The sequence below is a fragment of the Oryzias latipes genome, chromosome 5, assembly GCF_053564925.1.
Source record: "Oryzias latipes strain Hd-rR chromosome 5, Olatipes_Hd-rR_3.1".
NCBI lineage: Eukaryota > Metazoa > Chordata > Actinopteri > Beloniformes > Adrianichthyidae > Oryzias > Oryzias latipes.
Window position 1 is genome coordinate 17356294 of NC_136241.1, and position 24781 is coordinate 17381074.

Sequence of the window (24781 nt, forward strand, 5' to 3'; positions counted from 1 at the left end):
AAGGTGGAAAGATTTCATGTTATCCATGGACACCAGTGAAGATCACAAATCATTGAAGAAAAAAGGTTCAGGGCACTGTCTAGTGGGGTCTAGATGACCCCACTCCCAATGTTAAAGTGCTTAGGATAGCACAAGGGTTAAAGTGGGACTGGACTGTGGAACACATTTCTCCAACAAATTACTGCTATATTAGTTTTTTTTTTCCCACCATATCACTTATTCTAAATAAGTAAGCTGTGCAGCTTTCAAAATGTTGTTAATTCATATGGTCTTGCAAGACTATTGACTGAATGTAGAGGAGTCAACAAAGGCAGCTGACAAATGTCATGTTATTGTTTCCAACCCGAAGTGTTTTGTGAATTTACCCAAAGAGAAAGCGGAAAATAAGTATTCACGAAAAAGGCAAACACAAGGGACACCTAGAGCCTGTCCATGAGGCCAGTACACCTAAAAAAACAGCAATGTTCCACCTCAGACCTACTATGTGCTGTTAACATCTTTATGCTGTCATATCAGCAACCCTTCTGTCATTAAAAAAAAGAAAAACCCTTATTCTTCTGGATACAAGAGTTCATGTTAGTGCTATTGACAACATGACAGCTAAGGATTTTCTCCCCACATCAGTGGTACATTACAAAACACAAGCTGAGCTAAAAACGATTGATTCTTATCCTATGATGTGTGACTTCAAAATAATGTTTCAAAATATTTTTTTTTCACTTTCTTGATTGAACCATTTGCAGTTGGCGATTCTTTTTTTGTTTCTATGTGAATTTTCTGTACTGCCACAGACAGGAAGTTTTTTACCTAGGGGGTGCCTAAGGGGGGAAACAATCTGATAGACATGTTAGAACATTAAAGACGGATGTTTTAAAGGCGACGGCTGCAGCAAGGAAAACATGAATAATTATAGGCTTTTGTTTTCTAAATAATACAAAAAAAATAGAGAAAATTGGCACAATTATCTTTTTTTTTCCATATAAGCCTAGAATAAGTGAATATAATAAAAAAAGGCAGATGTCCTTTAATTAAGCCACAATTGCTGCATGGAGGTGTTGTATTGTTAGTCCATCCACAAAAGCTAATTGTGTGCAAAATGGGCAGCAAGGAGAAAGCTGGAGTTCTCTCAGCGTGAAAGCTGAAAGGTAAATCAGCAGCATTTCCTGCCAGGAGTGGATGGATGGATGGATGGATGGAGGAGTGGGAGAAGGAGGGAGCGCATTGGGCGGCGGGGAGGGGTCACGTGACCGAAGCAGCATGTGCACTTTAAAAGAACGAGACTTGAAGCATCAGATGGGCGTCGCAGCATCCGAGCATAAGCATTCAGTGTCCGAGAGAGGAGGCTTACCCAACATCTACCCCATCCTCTGCTCTGTAACTCCCCTCCTTTTTTGCACCTGTGCTACCGGAACAGCCCCTTCAGTTAAGCTTGGAAGAAGTGAAGCAACTGCCCCACCTTCAGCGCGTTCTTCTTCCATCCCAGCTAAAGGAGGAGGAGGAGCACGCCTGTGATTTACAGAAAAGGTAAAGAAGTGTTTTCTTTCAGTTATTGGAGAGACTTCCTGCTTCTGTTTTTCTAATCCATATTAATTTTTCTGACTGCATCGCGCAGCTTGGGAACAACTCCGCGCGACTAGAAATGATCTGAGCAAACATTGTGTTTCTTAATTAATAATAAAACGCGTGCGCGCGCCGTGTCTCCGTGTGAGCAGCTGACAAAGGAAAAGCAGAGGGAAGAAAAATGGCATTGTAGTTGTCATTTATAGCTGCTATCATTATTTTATGACAAAATATAACACAAAATCAGGTGCTTTTGTTATTCAACAACAGTTTAAATCAAGTCATAAGTCGGCCAGTGAATAAATATTAATAGCCTATTAGATACAAATTACATTCTATAAATTTTACATTCATTGTTATGTCATAACTTGTTACAGCACAGAAAAGTTTCTTTTAAAGAACATTTCTCTTCTTCAGCCATTAACCACTCATTAATTACTAATAATTGCTGATTTGTTGGTCATTTAGCAGCTGCTCCATGTCAACATTCCCAAACAACAAGACTGCAACCTAAAGATGTGTGTTTCTTACTCAATATGCATCACAAGCTGGTATACACAAGCTGTGGCAGCACTCGCCGTGCATCGCCATGCATCTGTGCAGTCATTTGACTGAATAGATCCCCCGCCTCTGAAAATTTGGAAATCGCTGTGGAAAAATCAGCAGGTCTTTGCAGTGTTGGCAGGCCTGTTGCATCACCATTCCCCAAAACACAGCTTTGACTCTTTTCATTTTTTCTTTTTCTTTAAACTAACGTTTCAAACCAATCTCCACGCAGCCTGATGTCACTGGGTGGTAAAATGCTGTTTACTTATTGGATGACTGCATGCACAGGTGTGTTCATAACCTGAGAGACTGTTCAATTCATTAAATTCCTACGTCTGCGAGACTGGAATAAAGAATAGTAGTTTTTATATTAATGTATGATACTTTCTGTTGAGCACCTGGGGAACACATTTCTCTGTGCATTCTAATGACGACCTACTTAGTCAAGCATGCACAGAATAGTCACAGATATCCTAGATGCCCAGCAGGCAAACAGGCTCAAACTACAACCTGTTTGCAATCTCAACAGTCCGTTTACTCAGTGTCAAATCTGCAGGTGTGGAGTCCCCTTTACCTATTGCATTGAAAATTACAGTTGCAATTTATAGATCTTTTTCAACTTTTGTTGTTGTTTGAACATGGATTTTAAAAAAGCCTTTTTGCTCTGTTTTTCTTGACTACAATAATTATCTTAATCTGTAGATGCACACATTTTGCCTCAAACTAGATCAATCTATTTAGATATGGCCAAAAAAATCAAATTTGACAAAATGGAGCAAATTGGAATTGAATGTGCCATTTAAAAAATAAATTAGAAATGATATTGCACATGTTGTGTTTTCATTAACATTTTATTCAGCCACAATTGCTGCTGTCCTTCACAAATAAAGACTCAATGACATCACAACACAGAATATTAAACCACACAGTTGGATACAGATAAATGTCAAAGGCACTCCTACTTGATTAATTGGAGATTTGCTTTTCTCTTATTTGTTAACTTGAACTCATTAAATCTTGTATTTCATTCGGCACTGAGAGGGATACATTGATAATTTATAGCAAAATATTTCCCTGAACAAGAAATTAGTGTTTTATCTACTTTGACAGGAATAGATGCAAAAAGAGAAGCAAAAAAAAGAAGAAAAAAATGACCAACTGTTTTAATTTGTGTATAGAAAGATGCCCAACAGCAGTCCTGTATGAAGCATTTTCAGTAAACGTTCACCAAAACTCAAGATGCACTTGTCCATGATAATCAGTATATTAGTATTAACATCATTCATTGGTTATATAAATACAACTCCTAAATCCAACAATGTTAATTGGTTTCGAATTTTTTTTTTTTGAATTTGAAATGGTTTATTTCAAGCAATCAAATAGAAATGATATACAAAAGCAATACAATCATCAGTTATACATTCATACAGTAACTAATCAAACTTAGGATAATTAGGCATTGGCCATTACCTTCATCTGTCGGTGTGATTCGTAACAGATTCTTTTTTTTTTTTTTTATGTTTTCACATTAAAGACAGTGTAGTTTGGTGCATTTTAGGACTTGTTGCGGAGTAATATATTTTCTATGGCATGCTGAAACAGACAGTGCATTACTAAAGGCTTGTGAGTGCCTCCTCCTATAGTTTTTATTTTCTCCCACTGATCCTGCGATGCTGCAAAATCCGCTCCAGCGTTGCTCCTTTCATACTTATCTCAGCATGCCATTATCAAAAAAGGCAAAGGCAGGGACTCCCTCTGTCATTGCTGTATGTGTCATGGGTGACCGAGCAGGAACGTGATCCAAATGATGTATTATGACATTTTGCAGTTTGCTCAAGCTGTAAACTTTTCCCTGAATAGAGGCAGATCAAAAATATTGTAGTACCTTGAAATCATGATGTTGTCTGAGGAAGCTCAGCAGGGTATAGTGAGTCTTTGACCTCCTGTGACTATCAGTGAGTTCCTGCAACTAAATAGAAGCACTTTCCAGTGTTTCAGTTTCAATACTGGGAAAATGCCGAGGGTAGGGTCAAGAAGGGCATTTTTTGGGGAAAGTAAAGTTGCATCATACGAGCAAATTGTGGGGTGATTTGCTATGTTAACTCATGAAGGAAAAAGTCAGTGAAGGATTCCCTTTTGTGTGTCTTGTTTTGATACATTTGGACTCAGATCTTTCATCTGATGCAAAAAAAAAAATCAAACGCTCTAAAATGTTCGCATCAAATATATTTATGATATAAAGATGCTCTCAGACAGATAATCTTTAGAACATATCACATTTTATTGCGGAAGTCAGCAAGAAAGTGCAAAAAACCAGGAGTATTAAAAAAGCAGAAAAATGACTTAACTTGTCTTCACTGTAAATTGAATTTAGATATTTGAGTTTTTATAATGTTTTAACGTAATTCAACTGGACAAGCTCTTGGTCATGTTGTTCGTGCAAATTAAAATTTTAAGTCAAATACGTCTCAACTAAACAAAACGTCTTACTATGAGAGTTTACATGAGTACAATCTTCTTTTGGCCCTTCCAATTTGCAACCATTAGATGGTGCTAAGCTGGAAAACGTTTGCTTTTTGCTCAGAAGAAGAAAAAGCCTCATGAAGTCTTCTTTAAGGTCAGACTCCATGTGTTAGGGTTTAAGTATGTAATCATCACCATAATATGATTGTTTTAGTTCTATCCTTTAGTAAGAAAACAATGACGTGAAAAGTGCTGACTATTCAAGATATGATGTTCCTGTCAGTGGCGGTTTTTGATATGGGCGATGTGGGCGGTCGCCCAGGGCGGCACTTCGTGAGGGGCGGCAATTGCCGTGCCCGATGCGTGCGTTACGCACATATAGTGCTGTGCTACGATAGATGTCTACGATATTCAAAGAGGAAGTTTGCAGCTTTTAATTTGAAATTGCTTCAGCTGCCGACACTCAACACTATTATTTTGATACATCAGACTGTTAAGAATGTCTTCATCCTATTTGCTCTTCACACTTATGGTGCAAAAAAAAAAAAAAAAAAAAAAAAAAAAGATGAAATAACTCAGAGTGAAACAACGTAAAACAGGCACATGAAAAGGAATTGGGCAGAACAAACACCTGTGGTCAACCAAATTTCGACAAAAGCAGGCAATGGGGATTATTTCCCACAATTCCTTGCTCTGACACGGCAGACCCGACACGCACGTGACCACCGCCTTCTGCTGCAAGACATTTGTGGCCACACCTCTTTGCGGCAGTCTTTGGAACTTAAGTCAAAAAACTCGAGAGGGGGGCGCAACTCACCGGTGGCTGGCTGAATCACACTAACAGGTGATTGGGAGTCTTTTTCTATCTGACAATCAACTCTGGGCCGCAGCTGCGCCTCCCGTCATAGAGACGGAGCCGCGTGTGTCAGAGGGAAGGGGAGGGGGAGGGTTGGTGGGCGCAGACCATTTTTTATCGATTGAGGTTTTTTGGAGGATTTCTACTGTTTGTGTTGCACAAAATTAGGGAAATGCCAAATATTTTTTGAATAATCCCACTGATGAGTTCTATGATTTAGTCTTTAATGTCTTATAAGACCTAAACATATTAATCACAATAAGTTTTTTTTTTAGATCTAATCCCTCTGATATGTTTCACAAAGACACACACAGGACGTCACACATTAAGAAATTAATGTGTGCGCTGGTGGGGTTACTCGCCCAGGGAGTAAGTCAGTGTAGAACCGCCACTGGTTCCTGTACTGCCTGCTTGAATGACCCACTTTTATGTTATCAACCCCTGCCACCAATAACACCAGACTGGATACACTGGGAAGGCAGAACTCCTCTGTGACAGTTCGCGCTATCACAGACCGATTCTTCTTCTGCAGAAGGAAAAAGTCAGAACCCTGACACCATGCACAGTGGGACAGTGGTTAGCACTTACCCTACAGGGAGAAGGCTCTGGTTCAAATCCCAGCCAGGACCTTTCTGTGTGGAGTTTCTATGTTAATTCCACCTGTGTTCCTTCCATACTACCAAATATGTTTCATAAGGTAATATATTACTCTAAATTGCCCCAAGGTTTGTGTGTGTGATTGTGAGGCCCTGCAACAAACTTTGTGTACCCTGCCTTCACCCAACAGTGGCCAGATCAGGCTCAGGCAGCCCTAAAAGGGAGGTAGCAGAATTAGGAAATGGATGAAAGGATGATATTTGAAACCCCCTGCTTAACACAATTTAAGTTTTTAAATGAGTTAGGAAATATTTAAGTTATAAGAAAACCAAAAGAGTACTTTTGCAAAACAGGATATATTAATTTAATACAACAAAAGATTATGTTAACGCAAAACATCAAGATGGTGACCTTGACTTAAAATTTAAGGCAGCCCTTTAACTCATGTTTCTATGTGAAAACATTACTCTTTGTTTTACAGTATAAAGTAGAACCAGAGGGAGCTGTGAACAAAAGAGCAGACAGAAAATAAATTAGTCTACTTACTTTTTAAAAAAAAATTACTAAGTAATTTATATCCACATAAACTTTTGCTCTTTCTCTTCTATTTGCTTTTTTCTTTGTCCTTGGCTGTTTATTATCACCAATGAGTTTACAGGTAAAAGCATCTCTTTGCAGGAACATTTACTGCTAAATTTACGAGGATTTGTTTTTAAATATTCATTCGCTTTTGAAACTCACAATTTTATGAGAAAATTACATCTTCTTCCCAAAGTGTTAGTATTGAGAAATATCTTATGTTATGGGTCTGTACAGCTCATCTTGTGGCCCATTTGATAGCACAATAAAAGCTAGGTGGCAGTGTTGATGTGCTGCACATTGTTCTTAAAACTTCCAGTTTGCAGTTTGTTCTATATCAGGCCATCCAGATTGACTTTTCAACCTTTGGAGAAGTTAATAATAAAGTAACTCCATGTTGTCATTTCTGCACAAGCATTTTCTCACAAAGTGCAGATAGTCTTTCAGGCATGTGTTGGTCATTAGAGATGCTTGTAACCTTTAGTGGCTTAGATGATTGCTAATAATTACCCATAAAATAATCTGTTCTCTCAGAACAGAGCTTGCTGGTTAGCATGTGCATCAGGCATCAGAGAAGATTGCAAATATCTCCCGATGTAAAGTAAATATTTTTAATGACCGATTTTGAGTCGGAGCCGCAGGGATCTGCTGGGTTTGTTGCTAAGTAAAAACTGAAACCTTCAAGGGCATTATGTTAAAGAAAAGCTCTTAAAGTGCCACAGCATGCATGACCGTGCTTTGCACAGATTGGCAGGTTGAGGACGTTTTTAATCAAAATCTGCATTCAAGAATTTCAGAGGCTGTGTTTGACACACCCCGAGTCTGTGTGTGATTAATCTGGGAGGAAGGGCGCCAGTTGTTACCGACTTGCTGGAGGTGCTCCTCCATTATTCATGAATGTACTTTTATTTATTTATTCGTTTCTTGTTCTTTTTTTGTCCGTCATTTTGTAGTAGTTGTAATTTGCTTCTGTGCTTTGAACTGATCAAGAAGAAATGCCAGAAATTGTCTGGGATTATTGAAAATGTCAATCTCTGCAACAAAGGAGATTCAACCATCACCTATTTCAGATCTAAGTTATTTTGAAAATCATTATTTTTCATTCATTTCATTCAGGCTCTGGACTTGTTAAAGAAAGAAATCTCAGCTGAATGAACACTTTTGGACTTATTTCAGTAGGGAATATCTGTGTGAAAACATACAACCAACAGTCTGGGTATTTAAAGCAACAATGTGTGAAAGCTATTACCGCTATTTTTATTCATTAAGGACCCAATAAGCGCTTCCCATCTTTCTTCAAAGTAAATAGAAAGCAGAATGTTGCATGCGTTTGGGGCAAAAAAAAAGCACATGATCACGTTAGACACAGCCTGTCAGATGCTGTTCATGTCTCAGAACGTGACTCGTTGCTCCTGACCAACAAGTGACCTACTACTAATTACACATCCAGACACTTTTTGTGTACACATGCACATCCACAAATGTCATTTAGATCCTCTGCATGAGCTATGAAACTGAATGGTTTCTTTCAGCTTTCTTACTCTATGGCGAATTTAACAATTTAATGCAAATGTTTGCAGGTTCAGGCAATCAATGCATAAAAACACAGGTGCAAAAGCTTTGGGCTCCAACGGAAAAATGTTGGTCACGCTATGGCTACTATGGGTATGTAAATCAGTGTTTAATTTTGTTTGAGTAAAATATTTCCTGGCAATTTAAGATACATTTTTATTTTGCTCGTAGTAATAATAGTAATTATAATAATTTAGTACTCCCAAAGTCTGTAAAAAACCTTTTGCTGGAGCTGCACTGAGCAAGAATCAGTGCTGCTCAGCAGGTTGCGTCAATGCTTAAACCATGGTCCGGCTGAATACTCGATTCTGATTGGCTGCTGGGTGTGCATTAAAACCTGATAACTGCACGGTGAAAAAAGAAGTTCCGGTCACCTAGCTTAAATGTTTTGTATCACTGCGCCGGGTTCTTTAAACCAACCTTTTGCTTCATCATTTGGACAAAAACAAGCGGTAAGAGGTGAACTTTCTCTCTGAACTGATGCTTTATTTAACCCATTGGAAAGATCAGCATATATATATCGCCGAATCTTGACTGCAGCGGTGGTGTTACGTGATGCGGCGCTTGGAGTCGGACGATTCAGGCTTCCACGGCGTGCGTTAAAAAGTAATAACGCACACTTCGTCTGCCATTAACCCTTACATATTGCATTAGGAGATGTGGGAAAAATGAACAGTTTGAGGACAAAAGCCACTTATAATGAGTGAACCTTAATTAAGGATTTTTTTAAAACAAATTTCAGCATGGAAACACTGATGTAAATTGGTGCTTTATCCTGTAGTGTAGAACATTCAATCCACTTCTCTCGGTTACATAGACTGATAATGCAACATGCAAATGATAAGGATTAGAGACTATTTCTACATTTTATATTGAAAATGATCTCAAATTGTTACAGTTTCTGTTTCTTTGCCCTTGTGGTTTGTTTCCTTTTTGTTCTGTGATGCTTTCAGTTCACTTCCTGTTTTATTTTGTAGGGTTTCCTGTTTTGTCTTTGTTGTGAGTTTTACTTTGGTTCCCCATCCTGCCTGATTGTGTACACCTGTGTCTCATTTGTCTGTATGTATTTAAGTCTTGTCTTTCCCCTCCTCCTGTGCTGGTTCATAGTTTGTAATTGTCTCGCTCCCCCGTTTTCAGAGTTTTTCGAGTCTCGAGTTTTGCCTGCCTGTTGCAATGGTTTTGTTTTGTAGTTTCCAGTTTTGTTATTAAACCTCCATTCCCTGCATCCTCCTGCCTCCTCTCCTCTCTGCGCCTGGGTACCTCCCATTCCCCCCGTAACATTATGGACCAGCCAAATATGTACCCAGCAGAGAGTGACGTTGGGTGTTTTGGAGCATTCTGCCAGGAGGCAGACGAAGAACGGCCGGACGAGTTCCTCTACCCGGGCATGAGGGACATGCGGCTCCTGGAGGCATATTGCCAGGCGGCAGAGAGGACCAGATGCCCCTGGTCCCCGGTCTCCGGTTCCGTTTTCGAGGGGAGTCGCCTAGCCTCAAGAGGAGGTCGCCGTCACCGCCGCCCTCACCGTAAGTCCTCCCTTGACTCCTGGATGGCGCTGGACAGTCTCCGGCCACGGGCCTTCCTGGAGCCTCTGGACCAGGACCTGTGGCTGTGGGAGGACCCTTACCTGGAGGAGGAGGGGGTCGAGTCCCAGTGGACTTTGGAGGGTCAGCTCCCCGCCTCCTTCTTCGACGGGCCTCGTTTGGCTGTGCGAAGGGGCCGTCGTCGTCGCCACCGTCCCTCTCGACGACCCGTTTTGGTTCCGGAGGTGGAACTGGAGGCGTCCCAACACGGTCCTGCGTCCAGGAGGGAGCCGGACCCACCACGACCCGTTCCGGCTCCAAGGAGGTTGCCGGACGCATCTCTTCCCGTCCCTGCTCCTAGGAGGGTTCCGGACGCACCACGACCCGTTCCGGGTCCGAGGAGGTTGCTGGACGCACCACGACCCGTTCCGGCTCCGAGGAGGTTGTTGGACGCACCACGACCCGTTCCGGCTCCGAGGAGGTTGCTGGACGCACTTCGACCCGTTCCGGCTCCGAGGAGGTTGCTGGAGACAACCCCTCCATTTCCTGCTACGAGGAGGGTGTCGGACCGTCCACGACCGGTTCCGGTTCCGAGGAGGTTGCCGGACGCCACCCCTTCCGTTCCTGCTGCGGACCCCGAACCCGAGCCACCTGCCGCGGACCCCGAACCCGAGCCGCCTGCCGCGGACCCCGAACCCGAGCCGCCTGCCGCGGACCCCGAACCCGAGCCGCCTGCCGCGGACCCCGAACCCGAGCCGCCTGCCGCGGACCCCGAACCCGAGCCGCCCGCCGCGGACCCCGAGCTGCTGCCGCCCGCCGCGGACCCTGAACCCGAGCCGCTGCTGCCCACCGCGGACCACGAGCCCCAGCCGCCCGCCGCGGATCCCGAGCCCGAGCCGCCAGCCGTTTGCTGGTTAGACTGTCGATGCTGGTTGGCGCTGCCTCCCGGCCCCCCTCCGGATCCGCTTCGCCGTACAGGGCGGTCTCCGGGCCGTCCTCCGGACCCGCTTCGCCGGACTGCTGTTGGCCCTTGGATTGGCCTTTCGGGCCCCCTCCTCCTGGACTCTTGGAGGAACCTCGGTGCAGTTCCTTGAGGGGGGGGTTATGTTACGGTTTCTGTTTCTTTGCCCTTGTGGTTTGTTTCCTTTTTGTTCTGTGATGCTTTCAGTTCACTTCCTGTTTTATTTTGTAGGGTTTCCTGTTTTGTTTTTGTTGCGAGTTTTACTTTGGTTCCCCATCCTGCCTGATTGTGTACACCTGTGTCTCGTTTGTCTGTATGTATTTAAGTCTTGTCTTTCCCCTCCTCCTGTGCTGGTTCATAGTTTGTAATTGTCTCGCTCCCCCGTTTTCAGAGTTTTTCGAGTCTCGAGTTTTGCCTGCCTGTTGCAGTGGTTTTGTTTTGTAGTTTCCAGTTTTGTTATTAAACCTCCATTCCCTGCATCCTCCTGCCTCCTCTCCTCTCTGCGCCTGGGTACCTCCCATTCCCCCCGTAACACAAATAGGCTAAAGTTGGAATTTTCTCCTTGACTAATTTCCCATACTTTCAAGATTTCAAAGGAGCCCAGTACAAACCAATAATAAAGTCTCCCTCCAGTTGTCCATGTATACAGTAGATGTTGGAATTAATCAGGTTCCATAAAGAAATTTCATACTGTAGTCTTATATATGATATTTTTTCATTTGGTAAGAATGAAACCCTTTTATTATTTGACCCACAATCATGGTATACACTTATGGATACTGATAAAAGTGTTTAGCTTTTAGCTTTAGTTACTGTGGCGTTGTTTTTGTTGAGTTGCTTTTACAACACCGGGGACACTGACTTGTTACTAGCTAAATATTTTGATCATTGAAACGCTTTTCCAGTGTGAGTCTCTAATGTTGAGCCTTAACCCAATCCAAGTCAATTAAGTATAAAATTAACCCTTTAGAACTGGAGATGTCACAGGTGACAACTAAATAACACACTCTCTTTGACACACCGTAACTCTTTGACCATTTACACTATCGCAGTGAATCAGTTGATTTATATGGCTCGCGTAAACACTTCACTACTGTGAACTGCTGCATATCAACGCAAGGCTTCTGTTCTTCGCTCCAGAATCTGCTGGAATTACATGAATTTGCCTCAACGGTTAAAGAGTTAGTTAAAAGAATAGAAATTTGGAGCTAAAGCTCTTGTATTGAATGGTTAACTAGCAGGATCCAGTTTGTATGCAGCTGTGCTTTTATTCCTGTACATAAACAGTACACACTATGTGTTAGTAAGGCTGGCACACCTCGGACTGTAGCTGTAACACTGTATTAGCAAGTATTAGTACAAGCACCAGTTTTTTTCATCTTTATGGTGTTACGATAAAGTGAACACAGTTGTTATATCAGTTTAATATCGTGCAACAAGATACTTATTTATCTTATTTAACATCAGGTTGTAGCTGGTTTTACCTTTATAGATGGCTGTCTAAACCTGGTCCTTGAGATTTAACACCCTGCTTGTTTTCCAGCGCTCCATGCACTGATTACTGCTAATTACCTGGGGCAGGTGTGTTGAGTCTGTCAGAATGTGAAGACACCCAAGTCAGCTTATCAGCAGCAAGCAGGGCAGAGAGAGCAGGAAAACAGGCATGGTGGTAGACCTCGAGGATCAGTGTGAGGCAGCCCTGCTGGATGAAGTAATGTCCTCATTATCCGTTTTAGGTTGGTAATGGTCTGAATCCCTACAATTTCAAAAACGCTTAAAGGCCCGTACACACCGGGACGAATTTCGCCCGCGATATTCGCCGACGTTTAACGCCTCGTGACTAAACCAAGGGCACCAATGTGAGTGTGCACACCGACGCGAAAAAACGACACGCGTCAAAGCGTCACTTTTTAAAAAACGCCTCGGGTTCATTTTTTTTATTTGACGCTCCGCGTCGAAAACTATACGACCAATGAGCATGGCGCTTTTGCACACGTGTCTGGAGCTTCTGAAGTTGCAGTAAAACACAACTTGGGGGCGCTCAAACACAAAACTGCCTTTCTGAGCACATATACCAGCGAAGAAGATAGACACCAAGTAGCGTCTACACTGCCGCGAATAAATAATGACGGACAATCTAATGTCAGGGAATGAAATTGCATGTTCGCTCGTCTCATCGTCAGCGAAAATCGCCTGGGTGTGAACACAAAAAAACGTGGCGAAAAACGCTGGCGAATAACGCCTGGCGAATATTCGTCCCGGTGTGTACGGGCCTTAACTGTATTAAAATTTGGTTAAGCTAGTTGAAAAGAGAAATTATTTCTCATAAAGGTCACAGCAGTAATAGTCAGAGTATTACAAACCACGGGGTTAAATGTGACATAATACATTTTTTAAATACTACTTGCAGCTCACAGACCCCTGCATCTCACTGCTGCTGAGTAGGGAGCAAAGCAAACAGTTCTCTCCATGTGGGCCTTTGCTGTTGAAGTTTGTTGAGCTGTGTGTAATACGGCTCCTGTGTGGTGACATGTCCTATATAATCTGTGTGCTTCCTCTTAGAGGTGTTTGCCCTCAGACCACCCTGCCTTTGAGTTTAAGTGAGAGGTACAAGTTTGTTTAAAACAAACCCCCTGCTCGAAAAACAGACAGAGCAACTAGGTTTGTTTTTTTTTTGTTTTTTTTAAGTGTGTGACATATCATTGAGCATTACATTTGCAAATGCATTTAACATAAAGTGTCCAGTTGTGTAAACGCTGTGAAATTCAGCCAGTAAGGATGAGCTATTACCATAAATATTGCCATATTCATTGACGTGGGTAATGATTGATCAGAATAAAAGTTCAGGCTGGGGGACCTCAAACAGAACACCAATGGGTGAGCTTCCTGTGTAGAGTTTGCATGTTCTCCCTGTACAATGGGTTCTTTCCGGGGACTTCAGCTTCATCCCACCGTCCAAAAACATGCTTCATTGGTAAATTGGTTACTCTAAATTGCCCCTAGGTGTGAATGTGAGTGTGCATGCTCTGAAAAAAAACAGGTATGTTGGATTTACATTAAAAACAAATATGTACATTGGTTGTGTGCACTACATTTTTGTTTTGAAAACATATTTTTGTCACATAAAGATTTATATAATTTTTTAAGTTAAAACGACATATATTTATCACACTTGGGTGTGTGATTTGTGGCCCTGTGACTGGCGACCTGTCCAGGATGTCCTCTGCCTTAGCTTGCGAGGGGCCAGGATAGGCTTTTGGCGGCCTTGTGACCCCGAAAGGGACAAAACAGGTTTATAAGATGAATAAATGAATGAATGATTGATTTGGCTTAGGTTTTATGTCAGATGCCCATCCTGATACAACCTTCTGCATTTACCCAGACTCGGGACTGGTACACAAAAGCATTGGATTGTGCCCCCTTGTGGTTGCATCCTAGTGTTTCCATATAGGAGTAACTGAAATTTTTAAAAACAATAAATCCGTGAAGGGTAAAAAATAGGAAACATTTGTGTTATGAGGTCTTAAAATTAATGGTCTGTGCCTATGCTTGTTTTAATGCTATATATATTTCTTTTTCATTTTGATTGATATTTTTTTGTCTTAATGTTTAGTTATTCTTGCAAGGATCAGACCACTCAACATTGTATTGCCCTTGAACTACGTGGTCCCATTGTTAAGTTTGACGCTAATGCCTCTCTGTTTTCTTTTTAAAGTTGGCTTTGTGTGAGTGTGACTTCCCCTCTGCCTGTCTCTGTTTTTATCTTTCCTGATTGTTGCCACCTGTGTCTAATCAGACCCTGATTGTATATCTAGGCCTGTCATTTTCTCTTCTTCTGTTGTTCTTTTGTTCTGTTTACTGTGTCCTTCTGCGTTGACTCCTGAAGTTTAGTACTCGCCTTTTTTTGTTTTTTATTACATTTTCCCTTTGAGCTGCACTTTTTTTTAAAGAACATTTCAATTGTCCACTGTCCTTGTTTTGCTGCACTTAACCGTGTATGCGAACAATCACATAGCCACAAATCACACATCCTGGTAAGTTGCCACTTTTAAGCTGGCTAGATCAAGCCACTGCCCTATTTTCCCCACTCTTGACCCACCTCCAGCCCGGCTTGTCATTTTACATTGAAGATTTTATTTTGATATATGGATATTCCTTTTTTTCCCCTAATTTTTTTTATTTTTATTTTGTGTCATTTTTAAAAATGTAATTTTTCTGAATGATTTCTTTTGCTATTTCAATTGTCATTGTGATCTTTAACATATTTTTACATGTTAAAGATGATGCTTGCAAGAATAACAATTAAAGGTGAAGAAAAGCCATCTATGTGAAACATTAAGATGAAAAAACATCAATCAAAATGAAAAAAAATAGCATTAAAACAAACACATAAAAGAATAACCTCCCATTTCCAGACTATTACCAACAGTCGCACTAATGCATTTTTTACCTTAGGTTTGTTCCACAAATAGGCATATCTATGTATGACAGACCATTAATTTTAAGACCTCATAAAACAAACGTTTCCTATTTTTTCCTATCGTTAACATGTTCAGTGATTTGTTGATGTTATTTGCACTTCAAGGGCTACTGTGTTCCTCCTTCAGTAAATCATACTAATGTAATTTAATGGCAGATGTTATTTTTGTCATACATCTAATACAGCAAATGGGGCTGTCTAAACTGAAACTGCGGATTGGTTATTCCATACCGGTCTGTTTGACCCATTGACTGTTTAAAGGAAATGGACCGACTGAGTGTGATGTCACCCATAGAAGATGAATTGCTTCCCATTTCAACCAAATGAAGACAATTCAGGAATAATATTTTTGTGATACAGACGTCATGCTTGAATCAGTGCATCAGCTTTCCTATGACAACCACTCTCGCCAATCAGGAGCATGTTGGAAGGCCACACCCCTACCACTTGAAAGTTGGCTCTGGAGAATCTGTCTGACGCAAGACTACATACTTTATTGAAGCATCTGATTGTTCAGTTTATAACTTAATTAAATTGCTATAAAGAAAAAATATAATCAAAAAAATACAAGTACCAAGAACATAGTACAGCAAAAATGGCTATTCTGACAAATATAATGACAGTAATAATAGCTGTTAATTTTTCAACATAAGTTTATAATTTCTGTTTTTTGGGACCAGCAGGTATTTCCCATTTGGAAAACAGGGAGGAAATGAATGGGAAATACCTGCTGACATAACAAAGTGAGGAACAGCCACTTCCAGGAAGAGTCTGCACTGCCAGCACCGCCCCCAGGCTAACACACACCCACTTTCTCTGCGGAGATAGCAGCGATCAGCAAAACACTTTCATTTTTTATGCACAATATGCCAGTCTATCTTTGCAAAAGTTCAAATGCTGCTAGTTTTTGTGGGACAAATACAGACACGCTGTCATGCCTAAGTCAAGAGATCCAGTCGTCTTACTTACCGGAAGGAAATGAACTGTGAAAATAACGCATATAAAAAAAAAAAACATTCTTTAGTGTGCCAAAGGTAATATATTATCATATATCTGGACATAGTTTACTTGAGGCTTAGGAATAGCATAATATAGGCCCTTGAAAGGAGTTTTGTAGCCAGATTACTGCACCATACAAATCTGATTTGATTTGATTTATTGATTTATTTCAAGCATTGTAGTCAAAGCAATAAAGAATTTACACATATTTATCAAAGTCATTACAGAAATGTTGAAATGCATAGTTTAAAAAGACATAAAATAAAACAAAAAAGTCACTTAAATCACATTTGCCTAAATAAATACAGTGATCATTTACTAAAGTCAAGTAGAGCTTGATTAATTGCTTGAAAGGGAGGGGGAAGAAGCGAACTTATATAATTCCACCCCTACTGAGTTAATTCATTTTATTGTTTTACAGTCTTTGATAATTTCCTTCTTCCAGTAACAGAAGTTTATGTATGTACATAGTAGGTAATATTAAGCTCCAACCTTTTTATTTCCAACTCTTTTAAAGTCATAAGATAGGTTTACCCAACAAGGATGCTGTTTGATGTTTTATCAATAATTGGTCCTTTGATTACTTTTGCGGCACCAGTCCACACCAACATGGAATCCATTATCCTGCAGGTATCTGCACTCCGACAAGGAAAATGTTATCAGCATTTTCTCTGCATAGTTGGCTGTGCGAGGCACTGCACAAGCCATTATCACACTTTAGGATATTTTAATTCAGTTTGCACGTCCATTCGCCTCTGGAAAATGAATGGGTGTGTGAATATGATCAGTTTCATCCTGATTAAAGGATGAACCATCCATTTAAATCCTGTGCACTCCCGAGGAACATCGGCTCTGATGCTAAATCTGATTTCAAATTACATGGTGCGCCTGTGTGGAGAGCTGAGAGCAGCAGTATTGGTCATCTGTGAAGCTCAAACACCAGCAATTAATTGATCAAAATCTTAGTTGGGGAAACCTGACTATAGAGTCTATATTACTCTGCTTAAATTATCTTTTGTCTTAAAAATCTCCTAAGAATTCTTCACATGCCAAATTTCCCATAAGAGGAGTATTGTGGAACTGTAACTAGGTCAGAACTTTTATTTTATTTTAGATCAGATTGATATGGTGCTGTATATGTCTTTTTTTTTTTTAGAGATATCAGCCTTATTGCACCTACAAAATATCTTATTTCATGGTTGTACTAAATATTTTTACAGCTTCCTTATTGCACAGACACTTCAGTCTCCTGTGATTCAAATTTCTGACTAGCAATGTTTACCACAATAAAACAAGATGTATAATATTCATTATTTAAAGCATACTGTAAAACAGAAGGTTGCAGTGGGTGCTGTTAAATAACACAAACAGTTGCAGCCTTGAATTTGTGTTTAGGTGGTGGATGACACATTCCTTATGGTCTGCATTGTAAAAACAGTTTTTCACATGGACCCTATTCTAATGTGCACGAACATTGCAGGGTGCACTGCTATGGATATAACAAGTGAGGTATTTTTTTAGAACACAGAGGAGTTGGAGTACATTTTTTTGTTTTGCATAAATCATGACAAAGCTTCTCAGACTGAGGTGCAGTGGGCACGGCACTGGATTAGAAACATACAAGACACTGACTGGCTTTGCTACATAAGGGTGGTTACTTCAGGAAACTGGTGTAAAATGCCAAAAAAAATTACTGTTATTTGGCTGTTGTGAACCCCAAAATGGGATGTATCTGAAAAGTTACAGGATCTAAATGTTATAGTTTTATTGCTCTTCATTTTTGTATATGGCTCAAAGTTATATAGTGCTTTTCTACCTTGATTATCCACAAACATTCACACACTGATGGCAGCTCCCTCTTGTCTTCAAATGGTCTGTTTGTGCAGTCATGAGTCGCTTGATTGAAGAAAAAAGTGTTTTCTCGGAAAACGAACCTGAAAAGAGTTTACTTGCTCTCTTTTTTGAAGATTCTGGTCTCTGTAGTAATAACTGTAATTACGGTACTGTGATTACTATTCTTTTGTGCTATTGTCTTCAGTTCTTCACTGGGGTTCAAAAACCTAAACTTGGTGTTTTTGTTAAATGGCTTTCTTGTTCAAAAGGAGATCATATATTTATTTGTCACAGATGTTTGCCGGGTAATAAGTTGCAGCAGAATTATAAAATATAATTATAGTTATCAAAATAGTTTTTCTAGTCTTTTATTCTTCTGTAAAAAAATGTGTTGCACCTAAAATAATTCATGTTATTGTTTGTTTGCAGGTAATGATGAAAGATGTCGAAATTTAAAACTATAGTTCAAATTTCTGTGACACATGCTAACGTAGAGCAGAATAGTAGGAGACTGACTAGACTGACTGATTAAATGTGTTATGCTGTTAATGCAGCTAGAGATTATTTATTATTAGAGATTAATTATTAGTTTTAATTATCAATTAAAGCTAGTCTGAAAGTAATGGGGAAAAAAACTAAACTAAACTAAAACTAAAACCTAAATTAGAACCACCTGTTTGAGGTAGTTACCTGCATAAAAACCCCTGTCCACCCCGTACAATCAGCAAGACTACAACTACTAATATGGCCAAGACCAAAAAGCTGTCCAAAGAAGAAGTATATCAAAAACATATAACGCACACCCCCAATACACGTCCGCTGCACGCTCTCACTCCTCTTTCTTTCACACGCGCGCGGTTTAAGCACATACACATCCTCATTTTACAACACATGTTTTAATGTGGGCACATGCGGCTTATAGACAGGTGCGGCTTATGTATGTACAAAATGGTTTATCCTTTAAAAATGTAATGGGTGCGGCTTATAATCAGGTGCACTTTATAGTCTGGAAATTACGGCACACAAAATATGTATGATTTTTAGCAAGTTTTAGCAAGTTAAACATTTATTTCTGACCAATAAGCAAGAGTTTAAAAAAAAGTCCAAAACCACAAGTAAAGCATTTAAAGTTCTAATGATAAATGTTATTTATATACTATTGGGTATTGAGCGAATGGTTTTACACATGTTCTGTATAGAGAGAAGAAGATGTAGACATGTAAAACTCTGGGTTGATTGGATGATTGTCTAAAATAGGTCCATCCATCCACCCATTTTCTTAACCCAGCTACGGTACATCCTTTTCAGGGCCACAGGGTTGCTGAAGCCTGTCCAGGTTACTTTTGGGCAAAAGTGAGGTACACGCTGGACAGGTCACTAGTCTGTTGAAAGTCACACAATCACTCCCACACACATGCAGACCTAGGGGCACTTTACAATAACCAATTAACCTATGAAGCATGTCTTTGGACTGCAGAAGGAAGCTGGATGGCCCAGAGAAAACCCACCCATGCACGCAGAGAACATGCAAACTCCACACATTTTGCACCAGGGCCTTCTCTCTGTAAGGCGAAGGCACTAACCACTGTGCCACCGTGCAGCCCCTCTTGATAAATATATTATTAAAAAACAACAAAAGATCAAACAATTCCTCTTCAGTTTAGTAGCATAGCAAAAAAAAAAAACTAAGCTTAACTGAGATGTTTTAGTTGTAAATTAACACAGCAGCTTAATATATAATAATTGAGCCATTGTAAATACTAAAAAAACTTGAATTATTCTAAACTTAAAATATTCTAAACACTCTGCAGAGTTGCACAGCAGCATCTGACAGGAGCTCCCTTTGATCTGTGATTGATCTGTACTTGTTGACAGTTGTTTATTGATTTGGAAACTGGAATCCTTTGCAGCTTCTCTGGACATTGCCTTGTACCCCCAATAAATGGTGCATGTTCCTCTGGAGGAGGCAAAGGGGTAATGGATGACTGTGGAACTGTTGAAAGGTCAGAAGGCAGGAGTGAGCTCCTTGATAAGAGTCATGGTTCTCCCTGGGGCTGATGCACTACGCTGGCGGCACAGTTCCTCCCATTACTCATTCCCCATGAAGACCTGGGCTGTTCCAGCTGTAATTAAGCAATGTGGTGACTGTCACCTCCAACACACACACACACCTACACACACCAACACGGACGGTGAAAAATAAGGCTTTTTCAACACCACACAAAATATCAAAAGAAACCTACGACAAACTTTTTTGTAGACTTTAACATTGGGAATGCAACTAACTAATACTACGTTTAAATCAGGGGTTCTCAAAGTTTTTGTAGCAGAGGGCCAAATGAAGAACTCTACATTAGACGGGGTCAATTTTGGAGAAAAGAAATGGATAAAGAGAAAAAGTTGTTTTTAATAACTTTAATGACCAAGTGTCATTTGTACAGCTAACCATGCCCTCCAGATGTTTTCCCAGTTGCGGTCAGAGGTTGCTGCCCAGATCTTCTACTCGTCTAGTAATTGTATCATTTGACAGACTTATGTCTTCAAACTTTCCCTTTTGCTCTGGACAAACAACGTCCGCTGCTTTCAGCATGCAGTCTTTTTACAAACTCCCCGTCACTTAAGGGCTTGCTTTGCTGGGCCATTTCCAAAGCCACAACATAGCTAACTTCTGTCACATCTTCACTGGATTTAGCCATTTTTGTAAACATCTGCTGTGCAGCATAGCCTCATTGTTGTTTTTGGAGCTTATTGTTGCGCACTTCACTGGTAAATTGGCATAGATTTTATGATTTGTAACATAATGAAGATTTATATTGAATACTTTTAGCATTGCATTTACCTGCTCACGTGACATGAGCAGGTAAATGCAAGTCACGCGCACATGACTTTATCCAGCCTTTTCTCCTCGCCAACACAACATTTTTCCTCAAAGGAACTTGCTCTGGCTCTCTTTTATTGAGGGCCACAAAAATATTTTATTGAGGGCCACAAAAAACCAACACAACGAGCTTCTGTGTTGAAGGCAGGATCCTTATGTGCGTTTGTTTTCTTAATCAGTCATGATTTCAATGATACAAATTATAGATATACTGATGACTTTTTTTTATTTGTTGTGGACATTTTATTAAAAATATTAAAATAATAAAAGTAGTTAGAATAAATAGAATTTTTCTTTTAAAAAAAGGCCTGTACATTAGGTTAAAGCTCTTTCTTGAAGGTGCTGGTTGGTTAGGGGCCTTCAGGTGGATTGGCAGAGAGTTTCCCAGCTTTGGAGCAGTCGGGCAGATTTCCCACAGCAGCGGTGAAAAGTTAATTCTGAGGAGTAAAAAGTGATGGGTTCTGGTGAAGCAAGAGATCAGAGGTTAATTCTCAGAGAGGAATTCCTTTGGGTAAGTGGAAACCTTTCCCCATGGGTAAGGAGGGAGACCCTTTGTTCAGTTTTTGCAGAAACAGCGAGACAGTTCAGCAACTGAGGGATGACTGTAATGGGCTCATACCTTTGCTCCTCATGAGGATCCTGGCATCACAATTGTGGATGTATTGTTGTTTGTGAAAACTCTTGATTGGAATTTCTACAAAAAGAGCATTGCAGATGTGTAGTTTTGGGGAGGAAACAAAATAGTGAACCAGTTTGTCTTTATTAGAGAAGCTGAGTGAGGAGGGCTGAGTCTGGAGATGTTCTTGAGGTGCAAGACTTTTAGAGATGTTCGATATGAGCTTCAAAGTTGAGCAATGCATCTAACTTTATTTTGAGATTAATGACAACAAAGGAGAGTTGTTGGTGTGACTAGAAAAATTACCTCTGCTTATTGAGGAGTCTCCAATCAGTATTCAAATCAGGATTGCTTCAGTTTTTGAGCAGTTTATTTGAAGGAAGTTACCTTGCATTCAAGCCTTTATCTCCTCCAGGCAGGATGTGAGGGCCAAGATGATGGATGATGACTGTGAAGAGATAAAAAATGTGTTTGAGTCCAGATTGACTTCTGTACTGTTGGGTAACGTTGGTGTAGCATTAGAATTTCATGGTCCTGATGAAACTACAGAGGAGAGAGATGTATTGTAAGTAAGGATTAGAGCTGAACCGATTGCTGAGCCTTGGGGAACACCACTGGTGATGGGATGAGACATGCAACTCTATTTACAGAAAGAGACATTCCAGTCGGTCTGGGAAGTATCAAGAGAAACAGAAAAGAAGTGGCTGAGTCCAATTGTGTGATGGAGACATTTTAGGAGTATGTTATAGTCAGTGGTGTCAAATGCAGTTGAACAGGAGAACAAATAATGTACCAGAATAAAAATCCTAAAGGTCATTAGCAACTCTTATTAGAGCAACTTCTGTGCTGTGTCCTTTTTGGAAATAAAAATGTTTCAAAGAGAGTATTTGAACTGAGGTGGCCATGGAGATGTGTAGCAATAACTTTTTTCCAGAACCTTTGATATCAAAGGAAGGCTATGAAATTGGTCCATAGATTGCCAAGTGTTTGGGATTAAAGGTGGAGGTTTTTGATTGCTGTCTTTAGTCTAGAAGGAACTTTTGGAGAGAGTAGTTTCTCATGGCTGTGGGGCTGACAACAGAAATGTTTCTGTTTGTGATCCAGAAGACGCTTTTCTTACTTTCTAAAGTATGTTTTTTGGAAAAGGGTTGAAGCAGTCATGCTTTCAAGCCCTTGATTTCTGTCCACAGAAACAAGTGATGATGGACAGAGCAAGGCAGATCAGACTGTTGAGGTTTTATTTTTGAAGTGGGTCATGGAATGCTTGCAATCTTTGTTTGTAGAAGCTGTGGATGAGAGAGGTTTTGGGTTGAGGGAGTTATTCACAGTAGAAAATTGTTTTTAGAGTTGCCTGGAGTGCTTTCACTGATGTTGGAGTAGAATTTCTCTCTGGCCAGCTTAAAGAATTTCACATAGGCCTTCTGGTGGTTAACCTGTTCTGTGAGTCTTCTCAATGTACAAGTAACTGGAGGAACCTCTCTCTTTTTGAATTGTAAATATACAGTTTTTGGATGATTCCCAGACTCTGTTTGTGTCATGGTATTATTATTATATTTATCATCCTATAACTTGATGATTGGTTGAGTTTTCATAGCTCACGTTTTGTTTCAGTTATGTTTTGTTTTCTCCTCTTACTGCAAACCTGGACCAAGTTTGAGTTACTGTTTCTGTCGATTACACTCATATGTACGTAAGTTCCAGATTTTCATTTGTCATTACTTAGTTTGCCAAAGTTATGTTAAAGTGTCCTTGGGCAAGACACTAGCTGCGTTTACACGGACAAAAGTAATCGGAAAGAATGCCTGATTGGAAGAAAAATGCGTCATGTAAACACGCCGTTCGGAATACTCTGCCCCGATCAGACTCGTTCAGATCAAAATTTCTTTCCGATTGAGATAGGTGGGTTATGCCGATTGTTTATCTGATCGTGTTGCATGTAAATGGTTCATTCCGATCGTGTGTCACTACAGCTCTGGTTTAACGTCATGCATAGACTGTGTTTCGCTCCAGAGAAAGCTTTAGAGGTCAAACAGGACCGACCGGCTGCTCTGCGAACGCCCGGTGCGAAGCGCCGCTCCGCCCTCGCCCCGCCCTCGCCGCGCCCTCGCCGCGCCCTCGCCCCGCTGGCTCTTCGCCTCTCCCCTCTCTTACACCCCTCACTAATGCGTTCTGTTGTTTTGTTATGTGTGGGAGACTTCGGACTGCGAGCCGTCCCGCCGCTTTGGGTTAGCGGCTGCCAGACTCAGGAGAACCGTGTGTCCGACCAGAGCTTAGACTTCCAGCTCACACAGCTGCTTTGGGGCGGTGTGTGAGCTTTTCAAAGCAGAAATGCTCAGTCCTTAGAAACTGTTCAAACAATCACGTGGATTTGTGTTTCCAGTCGTGTCCCGACTAAATAAAGGCTGATGGTATTCCCAGATATTTACGTGCAGCATTTCCCGCATGGATTTTGTGTTCATCAAAGGCTAAATGTGTTAGCGATTTCCTACCGCTTCTTCCAGCTCCGTTCTCCCACAAAAAAAAAAAAAAATCACTGACAACACAGATTAAAAATTAAATGATGAGCGAACAGGCGCTTCATAATAACCATAACATTAATAAAACCACGTTTAGAAGATCATCTCGTATATTACCGAGCTGCTACAAATATGTATATGGCAACTCAGTTTGCCATATACAGATGGATGATGGGAAATGGTAAACAGATGGATGATGGGAAATGGTAAACAGATGGATGATGGGAAATGGTGGGGGGCTTGCTCTGCACTAACAGTCCCACCCACAACTCAGAGGTGAATTTCGAATGAACTCTTGATGCTTTGAAGAAACTAGGTCCTGGAAAATGAAAGGTTTTTTGATTTTGGCTAAAAATTGCACAATCATAATTAAAGACCACTGGGAATGCTGTTACAATAGATAAAGATGATCAGGGTGGGATTTTAAGTTCAGTAGTTTTTTAAATGTTTTGAGTTTTTAAAGTTTAAATTTTCTTCTATTAATCCCTGTCTTCTGACAGCAGATGATAGTTGTTGCATGATAGTTTACAAGGCAGAGTTTTACAGCAGTTTCTAGAAAGTGACCAACCAGGTCAATGTCAAGATAATCGAAAATGAAATGACTTGTAGATAATTAAATCAAACATTAAAATACAAATTAAACAGTCACCTTTTTTTAACTCACTTGTTTGACAACTCAACGTAAACATTTGGAAATAACTGGCAAAATTCAATAATCAGTCATTATTACTTTACTCTGCAGCTCAGTTTACTACAAATATTAAACCAGACAACGTTACATCTAAATTTTCTGGTAAGGTCA

At 40.4% G+C, this 24781-nt stretch overlaps 1 protein-coding gene across 15 annotated transcripts in view; it reads left to right on the plus strand.

Moving 5' to 3' along the window:
- Window positions 1-1276: 1276 nt before the first annotated feature.
- rap1gapb (RAP1 GTPase activating protein b) overlaps window positions 1277-24781 on the plus strand; it is a 127120-nt gene continuing 103615 nt past the window's right edge. For 12 of the 15 annotated variants that reach the window (XM_078947281.1, XM_078947288.1, XM_078947290.1 and 9 more), the window contains exon 1: window positions 1277-1524. The gene's annotated coding sequence lies outside the window, so the exon portion shown is untranslated. The remainder of the gene's footprint in view (window positions 1525-24781) is intronic. The other 3 variants (XM_078947303.1, XM_078947304.1, XM_078947276.1) reach the window with 2 other exon arrangements.